We start from the raw sequence: 12,590 nt of genomic DNA, 5'->3' as shown, positions 1-12,590 counted from the left end.
ATAAGATTGAAAATTGAAAAGATCAACCAGAGACTATATTTCTAGCTACACGTTCCACCGTGACTGCAATTTGCTTTCAACGCTGCATTGTATCGAGTAACAAATTACTGTCAGTGACATAAATATGTTTGCATGTGTTACGGGATACATTTCCGCGTTTTCCCGTGTTTTCATGTTCCCGGGCGCGAACTGTAATACACGGAATATGCGGGTTTGCATACGTATTGAATTATATTCGCGTATCATTTTGTTTTCCCGTTTGCTGTTAATAGGCGCGGCTGCTGAAAGCCTCTTAATTTATTATGAACGTCGTGTGTCGAAGCGGTGTACATTATGTACGATTTTTGGCAATTGAACATTGCATATGAAACGTAGCTACTAAAAGCAGCCATTACATTTTCGCAGCTTCAGCCGCTTTTAACGAGAGTATAATTTAACGTATCGACACTCGCGTAAATGGGCTTTATATTTTTAGAACTCGCGATATAAATATTGCACGTTGTAAGATAAATTTTTCGTACGGATGGATCCTATAATCACCGTTGATAAATATCACAGAGATAAATGAGCCAGCGGGCAACTTGCGTGCTTAATAACTTGTAGCAATTATCGAAGTGAATTGCGATACAACGATGTGAGCTTTCCATTGAGCTTGCGCTTTTGTACTAAAAAATCATGGCAAAAATATGGTAAAAACAGGGCACACGTGTAAAGAAAAAAAATTAGAAAGAAGAATCCTGAGGTGAAATATGCTAAAATTAAAAGTGTGATTGATGATGATTCGTTTTTCGACCAAATTTTTCCTTGACGTAAGATATACTCGAAAAATTGATTACAAAGTTTGAAAATATGGAAAAATTGAAAAAATTGTGAATACTGGAAGATGAAGCTTAGTACGACGATCCAAACTCTATGAAATTTGGAATTAAAGCGAATTCCGTGGAACAATGTTATTTTTGTGTACTACCAAGTACATACTATGCTAATTCCGTATGCACATAAGAAAACTGCGCTCTTAACAAGCGAGTTGAGTAGATGTTCGCAACACTGTTTATGTCTTCCGTCGATCTTCCGGTAGTATTCTCGTATTAGCCGAGCGCCTCTCATCTACGAGACAGCACAATGAACAAACATTAAAAACTATAAATTCATTCGTTTCACGACATGGATCCTGCAGTAAGCAGCTTCGTTTGCCGCTTTTAATGAATCTCGCACTGGCTTGCATCTCCACATTTTTCCTTATCACTGTGAAAGTTAACTTTTTCTTACCACTTTCTACAGCGAATGAATTTCAGTCAATTTAAGAAATACCTTCAATTATTTATTTATCAGTTGCTGCCTTCACGTCACTGTTTGGCTCATAAGTGTTCTTCGAAGCAACTTATGCGATGTAAATAAATTCAATTGACTCAAGTCGATGAAATTTCAATTTTTTTTATAAAATTCAAAGTTTCATATCGAATTCGACCGAGTGAAGTTTATAATTCTCGTCTAATTCAGTTTTTCCCTATAGTTACTTTCAGTTTCGCTGTGTTTTAACGGATACGATTAAAAGTTTGGAGCGGTACTGTATATATTTCGTTGGCGGTGAAAAAGGTATCGAAAATTTCTAACCGGGAATATTTTCTTATTATTAACTATCGAAATTCCAGCGGAGTGAAATATTTCACCGTGTGTGACACGCGCTGTTCTTTTAAACGCAGAGAGACACTTATAAAACGTCTTTGAGAATTACGAGTGCTATTTTAATTTGAACTTTTCAAGTTATTAATCCTCGAGCACTAATCCTCTTTGCCCGGGAACAAAGTTACTGAATACTTTCAGGAAAGTTGCTCACGGAACGGAGAGAACGTGGTCTGTAAGATGAATGTTAATTCGACATCGTGTATTCTTAATTTCGCAGTTAAAGCGATTTGAACTGCGCATCTAGAACGTTGGAAGTTTATTAGACATTGCGGAAGGCGTTTCCACGTTTCACACGTTGTTTAGGGTAACTAGGTTTTCCGTCGTATTTCAACAGCGAAATTTAATGGATTTTATTGTTGACGAGACTATTAACTTTGTTTATGTTCGAGTTGTTGAACGTTTGGAAGATAATTGAGTTATTTCCAAAAATATTGGGACACTATACCGATAAAATTTGATATTAACATTTTACACTTGGGACGCTGAAATTTTACAAATTTTCTAAAATTTAAAATTTGCATTTCACCGATAGTTGATCGTATAATCTCGTCTGTTCTCTGGTATGAAACTAACGAAGTTAGAAATGTATCGTTTCACTGCATCCATGCAAAAAAAATCAAAATTGACACTTTTTGAGTTATGCCAACCAGCGATTATAAGCTTGCCTTTCTTAGTGATGTATTTTGGTTGATTATAATAGAATTAGGTTGACGCTTTTTTCGCTAGTTTAATGCATTTTCGTGTATGACAATGTGCTACAAATTAGTCTTAATTATGTCCAATTACTATATCACACTAATATTTGGACACTTAGCAAAAATGAATGTTTTGAATATTCATAGTATAATGTTCACAATATTTTAAGTATTATGCACATTTTTGCCTGCCCTGTGTTTAACGGTTATTCTGTCACTGACAGAATATTTTTGGGAGTGATAATACATCGTTAAAACGAAACGTAAATTAAAGCCAAATAATAATTTTGTCTTCGATACCAAGATAAATTGGGTACAACAAAAATTATCGTATTTCCAAAATTATTTGACACCGTTACCTCGTAAACTGTCTTCCCAAGATTTCAGGTAACAAGAAGTGAAAATACTATAAATAGGGAACGAGTAATCTAATCTTACAAAGTATTTATGTTCGTAGAAAGTATATTTTTATTACACTTCCCTTGTCGATATAATACACTCTGCAACGATTAATAATAAAAATTCTAAACTTTCGTCCGTTTATTTTTACAATATCGAAACTTTGCTCATCGTCAAAAATTCTACAGTAGTATAATTCGAAATTTAAACGCAATGTATATTTAATAACTTTGCTCTCCAAATTCTAATCGACATACTAATTCTTAAATATTAAATAGAAACTGGATGTTCAAAATACCGTGCAAACATTGCTCGGTATTTCCTTTTTCCCCGCGATTTTATCGCGTGCCGTTGAATCGCGTTTAATTCAAAGGCAGCAGAATTAAAACTCGAAGGAAACGAATACACTGGGTGTCGTGGTCGCACAGCTGATGGTCGATTACCGGCGAAAGAAAAGTCATTTCTCGCGTTAAATATTCATAACGACCAAGTAAAGTTTTCGAGTTTGCGGAAGAAAGGCATGCCGTGAATTTTCTCGAGAAAATCCGTCGTCAGAGTGTGCGGAGAAAATAATAGCGCGGTTGCCCTCTCCCGTTTTAAACGATCGAATACGTCCGTGCCATGCGACGAGATTTATGCGTCGATTATTTATCGCGTCCCTTTCGTCGTGGAAAATAGAAAATATGCTTAAAAGGGAGAGCAGGTCCTCGGTGCGCGCACACCCGATAACAAGCTACACGATACGTATACTTAAAATCTCATTTATATTGTCCTTGCTATCTGCCGGTACATAAATTCATCCATTGGAAATTCTCTGTGCACGCGTGTGTGGGGAAAAAATTGCGGAAGTAAATTATACACTTGAGAAATGAAGTTGCTACTTTAACTTCGTTCTTTAACGTTGGCAATTTTTTTTTTTTTGTGAAAGTAGCACAGTTCGGGGATTATGCATGTTAATTTTTCTCTCTCTCCTTGTTTTTCGTCGCATCAACAGTGCTCGTTGTTTGGGTATATTTTGTCGGTTAGTTTTGTTTCTTTGACGAAGCCAAGTAAGTTGAGTATTTACTTTTGGTCCAGATTTTCGTTAAGAGGGGATTCCAGTTTGTATTTGTTATATATGTATTTATATTTTATCATATTTAGTTCGTAAATATTAATACTTATACTAATAGTTTTTTGGACAAAAAGCTATGATTTTTCAATGTGCAGTTTGTCTTAATTTAGTGTATATGTACGATATTACGTTCGTATTGATACATACTTTTTGCTATTTGAATGTGAATATTAGTTACTGTACTCAGAGGTTGAAGATTGTATTTAAAAGTGTCATTATTAGTGCTGTTCTTGCTAATATTTATCGTTGATGAATAAATCCCCCGATGAAGGTATCTAGAAATGAAGCAGAATTATAGTAGTATTATACATATAGTGCTAACAAAAGATAGTAGAGTATTATGATAACGTTCACGTTGTACGCCAAATTAATAACTACAGACCAAATGAACAATTCTAAATCCATTAAAAAAAAAAACAAAGTAAAAGGATTAAAATATGTTCGAAAGGTGGAATGGTGGAATTTTTCTATTCGATACTTCTAATCGATAGCTTTGGCAAAAGTGTAACTGGTCCGCGTGGTAAACGACTCGCCTTTGCAATTCTTACGATTTATAGACGCGAACGCGGTTCGGCAGATGCCATTTTCCTTCGATAAGTAATGCAACGATGTTATAAAGGACACTCATAACTTATTCCGACAAGTCCACTCGTAGAGGCGGATAGGTGCGGCCTAGCGGAAAAGGGAAATACAAGATGTGGAAATAAATAAAGGAAGCCGACTTAACGTGCTTACGGAGTAAGGTAACCGATTTGAGATGGTTTAAAGCAGGATCGGTTGGGGCTGGGTTCAGGTGGTGTTGCAACCAATATCGTAAATCCAGATCGACTTCGAGAGAGAGAGAGAGAGATAGAGAGAGAACGCTTCTATCTCGTCTCGTTCCTTTATAACCGCTGCGCTGTCTTCTTTTGCATCTGTGCAATATCTTTATAAAGTCGACGATGGGATTATGAGGCCACGGATTCTGCGTAAATTCTACAAATGTCTCCGTAAAGATGCTGCTGCATTCGATTTCGATGCGATAAATGGTAACTCTTTCGCGGAATACTTTCGATGTCTTTTGTATCTTTGTACAATTCCTTTCTACTTTTCCTCGGTTATGAGATTAGACGATTGACAATATTACGTATCGAGTGCAAAATCTAGCAGTTGTGAATATTTTGAGAAATTGCTATTTAATTTCAGAATTTTCAGAATGGCATGATAGTTGCATGCACGACAGATCCTGGGTCAAATGTGACCCACTACAAAAATCTTCTTCGTACGCAAAAGAAAGCACGTTCTTTTTATTTCACTGGGTATTGTATTGTTTAAAATTGTACAAATGTATTGTAATCAATATAACGAACGTATTTATAATATAGAGAGAGGAGAGTCGTGTGTCCAAAGGACGACTAAAACTCGGGTCAATTGTGACCCGACATCCGCCGTTCGAAGGTTAATTATCACAAATATGTTTAATTTCATACTTTTGTTTAATTAGTGCATTCCTGTTTCATGCATAAAGATTTCAAATTCAGCTGTGCGTTTTTTTAACGTGTAGCTCAAACCCAGAGATGGAACTTTTTAGGTTCCCTGTTAAAGAAATCTTTTGATTTCGAATATAATCACGGTTGTGCTGTATTCCACACTTCGTCATCCAAGTGACATTTTTATCGCTTCAAATCCTCTCTTAATACACCTGAAGTATGATAATTTCGTTATATTAAATCTAAGATATTCTAGTAAATGATCCAAGATTCGAAAATTGAATTCCACGAATATGAAATCGATAATTTCAATTAATTTAAGGAATCAATTGATATCATATTTAATACCCTACAATAAAAAATGGCAGCTGATACAATTTCCCATAATTTTCTTCGTTCGTTGTACATTTCGCCATTATCTAGTTTTCGAAGATTGTAGAAGGTATTTCGTTTATTTCGTACGAAACAACGAACGGTAAGAGAGAAGTATTTGTAGACAATTTGTAGACACTCCGGGTAGGTAGAAATTTTGTAAGAAGAGCGTTCCTGTTTGTGTCACATGGCCGAGCGCGGGATATTCTTCGATTACCGCTGTATATTCTCGTTTCAACTCCGGATTTCGATTGAGTTTACGTTGCAGTGAAAAGAATCGGTTTTACAGTGTGTGAACGAGATTTACAGAATTGTTCCTTCTTCTTGTGGAACGTGGCTGAAGAAGTGGTCTTCGCAGTTGCGCTCTTTGGAAAAATTTCGCACCTGTTTTTCTTCCCTCCACTTTCCAAATTTTTTTAATTTCGACGTCCACATTTGTTGACAATGATCTATGCATACAAGTTTTGTTTGCCGTACGAACCTAGACAATAAACTTTCGATATAATATTAAAAACACATATTCGATGTAATACATAACATTCGATATAATATTAAATTTGATAACAGCAGAAATGATTAAAAAAGTAAGAAAACGACGGGTCAAAAGAGACCCTAAGGCTGCACTACGATTAACGGCTCTAAAATATGATAATCTCGTTATATTAAGTCTACAATATTATGGCAAATGATGTAAAAGCTGAAAATTCATTCTCCACTACACTTGGTTACATAAAATCGAAAAGTCGATACTTTCAATTTAATTGAAGCTAGATCCTTCAAGAGACTTCCGGTAGTATCGATGTCACTTAATATTACAACCTTTCACTCGTATCTATCGAACCAATAAATATTCATAGTTGAAGGTACAATACGTATCCGTCTGCTGTTAAAAATCATTTTCAATGGAAGCAAGAATTTTCTAAACATATTATAATACGACAGGGTAATGGACGTTTTATCGACAAGCACTTGGCGACATCCTGTAGCAGATTTTTCGCCGGCAAAAAGGTCAAAGTGCGGAAATTTCGAAACTCGTGAGCATACAGGAACGACGGCGGTTCTTTTTTTTTTTTTTTTTTGAGCGCACGGAAACGACACGCACACTATCGAAGCACAGACGCACGTGTAGGGCAGAGCAATTCCTGATATCGTGGCTGTCGATCAATCGATGCGTGGGTTTCAATAATCCAGTGGATTGTTATCGGCCTTGTACATAAAACTCGGCCGGAATATCACCCGACATTTCGATGATAACCGATCGAATTTTAATCGGAGACCTGGTTGAATTGGATAGCTGACGTGTGATCCTCTCGAAAATCCACGTAAAACGTGATATGCCAGAAATCAATCCCCGATGTGTCATCGTCGACTTTGGCCTTGTACGTAGTAATATGTAACTGTGAATCGCTCTCTGTACGTGTCGAATCAGAAACTCTCAGCAAAATACGGCATATCAGAATTTCGTTCGCGCGTTTATTTCTTCTTCTCGATGTTACAGTCTGCGTTAAGACGATATTGAATTTATCATAGATTCATGATTTTTGATATATTTCATTTGCAAATATACTTTTGGCGGCATTCTAATTGTAGACCTTACGTTACGATAATTGACCATTCGGGATAGAAGCTACGATCTAGGAATGATGTGTGTGCGTAGATCATGTGAGAGGTTAATGTCTTGCTTTTGCATACTTAATAGGAATTGATCTGTCGTGAACTCACAGTACGGATAATCAATCGGTACAGAGTATGTTCATGTTTAAGCCTAACTTGCTTGGTAACTTGCGTCATAGTTACTCCGCAGAGTTACACGAGTTTCCTGATTACGTTACTGTGCAAAAGTACTAATTTATGTTTAAATATGTATCGAGTTTCTGAATCGTCGTATTTGAGTGAGTCGATAGGCAAACACTGAAAGCGTGTAATTAATCAAATAAACTAATTACAAAAATTCTAGAGAAATTGCACTAACGCCATCGTGGTCTTTAAATTCACATAAAGATCGATAAGCTGGACACTCTGCATCATTCCTTCTTTTAGAGTTTATAGATCATTGTATTATACATGTCAATAGTTTTTTGATAATGCCAAACGCTTCGTATTTGATTTGCGTATAACAGGAGATTAAATTTTTTTAAATTACTCTTTCTGTTACTTCTTACTGTTACAAAGAAGCGCTACCGGTAGCCTAACCTCTTAAAGCTACATATTTCAATCCTGAGTCATGAATGTACACATAAAGAGTGAATGCATAATTTTTTTCCGAATTCGACGAATTCCAAGAGCTAAAAATTTCGACTGAAAACAGCAAGCATTTGTGTTGCTAAATTCTCGACGTATCGTTAAAAGTCACATTAAATCTCTCAAAAGCGTGAAATAAGAAAGCGAAGCGAGAAGTTTCGAATTTTCACGCACGAAAGTTCCAAATATGGAAACAGCGCCCTGGAAAACATCCCTAACAATCACCACAGAAACAATTAGCGTAAAAGTTCCGGTTAGGTTCAACGAAAGACTATTATAGAGTGACCTGGCAGAGTGCACAGATTCCATTTCGAAGTAACTGAACACATTTAGAGAACACACACTGCGAGCATAATTAGTTAACGTAGATTAGATTAGGTTAGTATCGTGGATACCACGGGCACATGTTACAACTGTCCGATGTAACGAATACGAATGTTATCGGTAATCGACCGTGCAATTTCACAGCGAAGTTCTTCTGTAAAACAGGAGGACGGTCAGCTGATTAACTGAAAATTTCTCGGGTCGTTAAAAAAGGTAATGTGGCGAAAGGCCGCGATGGAATTTTGGGGATTCAGTTATTTACGAAGTTCATCGCGTTAGGTGACCGAAACCGGAGAGGGCAATCCAATGGCGAGTAATTAAAACTCATGTTACTCGGCTGGTCGGCTAGAAGTGGCTCGACGCTGAAAGCGTTTCTAAACTGGCCGGTTTCGAGTTTGCACTACCACGACCCCCGCGAACCGGCAGCAAAATTGTTTTCGGTCAAACGAAGCATTTATAAACCGTAAAAAGCTCGCTGTCGCATTCCGGCCGGATGATCTATTAAATTTTTATGAGCTTTTTGTCGGAAAACTCGTGCCGCGTCTCACCTGCCCGATCAAACCTGTCGTTCGTTCCCGTTTCAAGTTTGTACGGATGAACTGCGATAAAAAAAAAAACATATATACATATATGTATATATGGATTAGAAATCGATAGGGACCCTCTCGCTCGTTTTCGTCGCCCAACGCTTTCAAACCTTCGATCTCCTTTCATCTTGGAGAAAATAAAGCGTGGACAGATGATCTGAACGATTAGAATGATGAAATTGACTGAATTTTGCGGGAAAAGTTGGTTATTCGAAAGGTGATTTTTGGTAATTAAACTGTTCAGTTGGTATTGGATAAAGTTGGAAATTTTTGAATATTTTAGGGGTGTAATGATAATTCTAAGTCGTGTTTCACTAACTTTCAATTAATTTTGAATAATCTTCAATAATAAGTCATACGTATCGTGAAATTCTTTAACAGAAGGCAAGGAAAATGGTACAGTGTTTCATTAAGAAGATGAAGTTCGTTTGATATCAAAATTGATGTCAAAATATGTCCTCCTTAAAAATAAGCAACTTTGCGTGGGAAGTAGTTTTTCTGTCGCTATTAGTAACCAAATTATTCAGATCCAAGTCAGTCGTAAGTTTCACGCAATTGAACAAAAACCTGAGGAAGATATGTAAAGCGATTGAAGACTGCCTCATTTCAGTCCATACTTCGATAATGCAACTTAATCGACCTACGCTTTATGTAACCTTTTTGGCTCAGAATAACCTCCGGAATGCTGGCAAAGTTTGTCGGTTTTATCGCGGAACACGTGGCACGTACATACTTTTTAAAAGTACAAAGTACTCAGCTGACAACCATAAAACTCTGCTAATATTCAATATTGTAAAAAGTTGCTCGTTGCGTACGCGTAGTATTTGAAAATATTACCTCACACGCCGAATTAACCTCGTCCGAGTAATTACAGAAATGAGTGCAATAATTGTATTAAAAAAAAATTCATTCTATAATATTCTACGGAAGTTAAGACGATATTTGAAGTGCAAACTTTCTCCAAAGCTTCTCCAGATTTATCACAAGCTTATAATTCTAATTTCCAACGCTACTTGCGGCAATCTATCTAATTCTCAAATATTTTCTTCAGCTTTCCTATGTACTGGCAACAAGGAAGCTAAAGCAAATTTTTGGCGCACGTGTAAATTTTTCGAGTACACGCACGAGAATCAAAATCTTATCTGAGCATAAATACAGATTACGAAAAGGAGTGTTTAAAAAAAGAAAAGAATGAATAATTGCACGAGTATAAATATTGATGGAATCCTGATTAAGCTACTTAATCAATGGTGACGATCCTCGGTATCAGATTCACTTTTCCCAGAGCGATATTACGCGTGAAATTATAACAATCTTCGATATCGCAGGCTTCGTATGCTCGAGCCTGAACCTTGCAATCTCGAGAATTAAGACTGTTCGAAACACAGGGGATTCCCGGTACGACGTGCCCGTAAGTTGTACGCATTTAACGTACACCCAGGATGCCTGGAAACCTGACGATGAGTGTATATGAAGTAGCAGTGACGGCGGAAGAGCAGAGAGGACGAGGGAGAGACCGGGAAGAGAAAGAGGAGGTACGCACGTTCAACTCGGCTCGTAATGAACTTGTGAATATTTAGTGGAGTAATTGCCCTTCGTGGCGAGTTTCTGGTGCGTCTACTGGTATAAGGGGTGTACACAAAATTCAGAAGCAAAACCAATATCAGTGGACCACCTGTGTTCGTTCTTCGTTACGTCACACGAGTACATATGCCGGTTGGCTTTGGCTGTGCTAATAATTTGATTTCCTCGGGGAGACCAGAGAATAACCAGCAACTACATCATAGCCTTTTCTCTCTCTCTCTCTCTCTATCACTTCCTGCTTCGCTGGATGACGAAGATCTTCCGTTGATTCGGTGTCAGGATCAGGCTTCTTAGAATTAGACGGTTCCTTTGAAAAATCTTCGCGAAGACAAACCGTAAAGTTTAATGGTTCTTGGAACTTTTAGGTTGGAATCTCGGTAGGCTGCTCTACGTTTGGATAATTTGAACAGTAGGCGATGAGGATGATTCCTTGGACCAATTTGTGTTTTATGATAAAATAAGCTTTATTCGGAAGAACGTGACAAAGTTTGTTTAATTGATCTTCAAGCGGGTGTTTTCACGCCAATGATAGATCTTTACAGCCGCACCTCCCTGTAAATATTTCAAAAATTTGTGTAAGAAATATTATCGTAATTTTTAAGAAATGTTTCGATTCGTCAGAAATGAAAATTTCACGCTAATACGCGGTAATAGTAATTTTTGTCGAGAAGAAATAGAATCGTAAATATGATTAATCACATCGGTGGCCTTAATTATGAAACACCTCCGCAGTGGCGTTTTAATAGGAAGAGTAGCGTTGCGAACAAAGGAAACAAACAACATAGGAGGGCAATTAAAAAACAATAATCCAGTTGTATGAGAATTACCAGCCGTGTAATAAATGTACAAGTCCAAGGAGACACGCAACAAAACTGCAATCTCTACGGGCAGGCCAAGTCTGAGTTTTGCCGCATGCCTCGTGCAAACAGACCCCTTTGCGTTCTTTGCACGCCATCTGTGCGCTTTATAATCGGTATTCTTTCCTTCTCTCTTCTTTTTTTTCGCCTCTTTTGTTTCCCTCTGCTCTGCGCTTCGTGTACGCTTTCTCCGTTAGAAAAATGTCTGACTATTAATTTAATCTCACCTCCTGCCGCGACTAGCGGCTTGACAGAACGTACCACCTAGCAAGACAGACAGCATAAATTAACTACCCGATCGTACCTTTCGAATTCCTTTTGTTGCCGCGGATAAAGAAGGAAGAGAAAGAGGGAGAGAGAGAGGAAAAAATGAAGGAAAGAGGCAAACGAAACAGGAAATTGCGAGAATTTAAATACTAGCAACTAGGCGCAACAACTTCGAGACGTGGCAACCGATTCGAAGCGAGCCTAGCCGCACGTGAGATGCTTTCCATCGCGTTTGACGATTATGCAAGTGCATTAACAGGAAGTCCGTGTCACGCGTTAAACGTATGTAACGTCACGAACAGCGAGATGTAATTGAAAGATAAGTACGCACGATCGATGATTTGAGATTTGGAGAAATGGCGAATCGGCGTGATTTCCATGTAGAATTCAACACTAGAACTAGCGACCGGGTCAAAAGTGACCCATTAGCATCTTTCGAAGAAACGTGAATGTTTGCAACTTTCCGAATTTATATGCTTCTATTCGTATCGATATAGTTTACTTACACAAAAATTCACGCCTGGAAAGTCGCTAACTGGGTATTTTGCCTCGGCTGGTAGTTATAGTGTTAAGTAAGCTACACTTACCTTTCTTCTGCGATTTTTAGACCGTTCACTGGCAACCAAAGTCAGCTGACTAGTAAATTTTACGTTGAAAATGATTTTGAACGTAATTTGAAATATTGAATTGAATCATCTATTAAATTTACGTCAACAAAGCTGCGTTGGAATTTCCTTGCGCTGGAACGTGTTTCACACCACACAACATTCTAAACAATGCACTCAGAAACTTGTGAATTGAATAATCGTGACTGCAAACGAATTCAAAGACTCTATTTCAAACCTACAAATTTTCGCAAATAAATTAACCTAATATCTGAGTATTCACGAGCCACTGACACAAACTCCGAACGATCTCTACAACGACAAACGACCATCAACAAGCCAAGACAAAAGAAGCTGTAAATTCAGCAGCACGAGCTACCCCAGAAATTG

The sequence above is a fragment of the Habropoda laboriosa genome, unplaced genomic scaffold, assembly GCF_001263275.1.
Source record: "Habropoda laboriosa isolate 0110345459 unplaced genomic scaffold, ASM126327v1 scaffold11, whole genome shotgun sequence".
NCBI lineage: Eukaryota > Metazoa > Arthropoda > Insecta > Hymenoptera > Apidae > Habropoda > Habropoda laboriosa.
The sequence above is the reverse complement of the archived record's forward strand: the minus strand, read 5'-3'. Positions refer to the sequence as shown.